Source organism: Pteropus vampyrus, unplaced genomic scaffold, assembly GCF_000151845.1.
Source record: "Pteropus vampyrus isolate Shadow unplaced genomic scaffold, Pvam_2.0 Scaffold30, whole genome shotgun sequence".
Lineage (NCBI taxonomy): Eukaryota > Metazoa > Chordata > Mammalia > Chiroptera > Pteropodidae > Pteropus > Pteropus vampyrus.
The window spans coordinates 2,855,183-2,858,081 of NW_011888811.1; the positions used below are offsets into that span (position 1 = coordinate 2,855,183).

Sequence of the window (2,899 nt, forward strand, 5' to 3'; positions counted from 1 at the left end):
GAACGGGAGGCACCTGTCACAGATAAATACATATGTGTGGATATAAAGGTCTCACACAAGGGTTTATCTGATAGTTGCTAATTCGGGACTGAAGATAATGACAGTTATCAATTACCCATTATGTGTAAGTGCCACCTTGCATGTTTCATCTCCCTTAGTAAGGCCAGCCAGGGCCTCACCAGGATCACTTTATATTAGCGTCTTTAAAGGTGTAATATTAAAAAAAAAAAAAAAAGTGGTGGGAGAGGTAATGGCAAGGTGAAATTCTACAAAGTGTGAGGTTAATACATCTTCTGTACTGCTCGGAACTTTTAATATGATGCCGATTTTTAATTTCCAAGACAGAAGACGCAATATCAGGCATATCCCATATTGATGAAACCACAAAATTCCCCTTCTTTTATTCTTTTTTTTTTTCCCTGTAGTATATCCTGTATAATTAAGGTTCTCGGGGACATTTTTTGGGAAATGCCATTTTATCTGAATAATTGTTTTAGCAATCATTGTCAACTCATAAAAATTAAGACGGAACAGTCTACGGCCATGCTACCCTGAACAAGCCTGATCCTGTCTGATCTCGGAAACTAAGCAGGGTCAGGCCTGGTTAGTATTTGGATGGGAGACCACCTAGAAAGACCGGGTACTGTAGGCATAAAAAATAAAAAATAAAAAAAAATAAGGGATTGTAAACTGACAAGGTCCTTGCAATCTGTGAGGTCAACCAAGGGTCGCCTCGCCTAAAAAAATAAATACATAAATAAGATGGAAGAACTTTGTAGGACAATTCGTACCAAGTGAGGAGAGAGAAAATCAAAGCATGGGATTTTCTGCATGCCAGCGAGATTCCTCTGAGAGAGAGGTCTAGGCTTTTAGAGGACTCAGCAAGATATAAGATGGGAGAAAGAGGGACCATCGTGGGAAACGCACCCTTCACTGGAATTTGCAATTTACCCAATTTTAAGCCTTTGCTATTACAATTTAAGACAGAAATTTACCAGCAAACTAAAAGGTTCTTGAGGCTTCCTTGTCAATCATTAGAAAAACAAGCAACCGCCCACTGTCGCATTACAAGTTTCCTTTTAAAATGTGACTACATTGTTAGATAAAATTCCACCTCATTTCAAACTTACTATACCCCGTCTGTCTCAGGAGACAGGCAGCCGGCATTGTTGCAAGATTTGTAGGCAACCATCATGGAACCAAAGGAACCCTCCATGAAGAGGCCTCCCATCAACAGCACTGGAGAAAGGGTGAAAGGAACACCCAGCAAGGAATGCGTGCATCCGTCCTTCAGTGTGAAGAAGTACAGGACTCAGCCACTGGAACAACTTCCTGACTTACATGCAGTCTTCCCTCATTAAGACTCGTAGGCTAGGAAACTTCATGCAGTGAGACCTCTATTCTGAACACAGCTAGGACATCAAACACATTGCCATAAAACAGTCAGGCCCTAGCAGTTGCTGGCACATTAACATTATGGTAAGAGTTTATTGAGTTTGGGGATTTTACCAGAATCTGTTACATGTGGGCCTACAATTATGAAACAGATTTCTGTAGTCATGGTACCATCTGGGTTGGCGGAGCTATTAAAGTTTGGTCACTTTTTAAAAATAAATATTTGAATATAATGTGTATTTTTTAAAATAAATCACATCATATACGTACACTTTGAAATAAATTAATATTCCATCAATTTTTTTTAAAAAATTGCCAATTATTACACCATTTAAAATTTTAGGTCACATGGGTTATAAATTACATTGCAATTGTTAGTTGTGTTGGCACAACTTTTGCTGATAAAGGGAAATACCTGCTATTCTTTTTTTTTTTAACATCAGGTGAACCAAGCTGTTATTTACAAGTAATAGAGCTTGTGAGTGATTTGCAAGATCACCGTGCTATTATTTTAGCATTCACTCATATCTGCTTTAATAGTGTCAAAGAAATGTTCATTTTCAAGCAATGGTAGTATTTCAGCTGAAAAGTAATAACTTTGGGAAGGATTTAGGCATGATGAGAGCTATGAAGGCCAAACAACAGTGATAAACAATGCCATGGGCTTAGGATAGGCTACTCTGCAAATTACTAGAGATGATGCCGACAAAATGAAAAGCAACTTTAATCTAGCTACATTTTAAGTTTGCAAACATTGTCTTATATGTAACAAGGTAAATAAGGTAGAGAAAATGCTGGTGACATAACCACAGAATCAATCCCTAAGCTGTAGTGATTACAGCTTTAAGCATCTTGAGAATTCATTCCAATTAATTTCTTTTTGTTGCTATGGCAAAATGAATGGTGAATTATGCCCGTTTTGAATTATGAGACCTTTTCAGGAATATACCTTTGGCATAAAATGAGACTGCCCTGCACCAACATTTTCTTTCTTCTGAAAGCCATTAACGATCAAGCTAATTCAACAAAGATACACTTGGATGTTATTCTGTACAGTAAGAAAACAATAAAACAGTGGACATCTATTGCATATTGTGTACTTAGCATATGCTAAGACTTTACACCCACTCTTCCACATAATTCCTAATAACCATCCACCGATGTGTCTACTGGTATTATACATATTTTATAGTGAGTTTTCTGAAGTTTAGAGGGTTGATATACTTGCCCGCGATCACAGAGTTTCAAATGTAGGTTCTGCAAGTCCAGGGTCTCCATCCACTCGTACCCACATACTATATGATGGCAGGGTTAAAATATAAACGGCTGGGAGTTTGTCTCCATTGCCTTTGTCTCTTGGACTTGCCTTGATTCAACAAAGGTTGTTTCCGATATGTTTATCATGCTAAGAAAAACTGTAAATAACTGGACACACTGTTACTTCTTTAATTCCGTAAGAGGAAGATAAGGATGATGAGGTCTGTTCCTTCGTAATTCTAGCGTG

The 2,899-nt window shown here is 37.8% G+C and overlaps 1 pseudogene; it reads left to right on the top strand.

Moving 5' to 3' along the window:
- Window positions 1-533: 533 nt before the first annotated feature.
- LOC111737733 lies at window positions 534-652 on the top strand (annotated as a pseudogene).
- The last annotated feature ends 2,247 nt before the right edge of the window (window positions 653-2,899 follow it).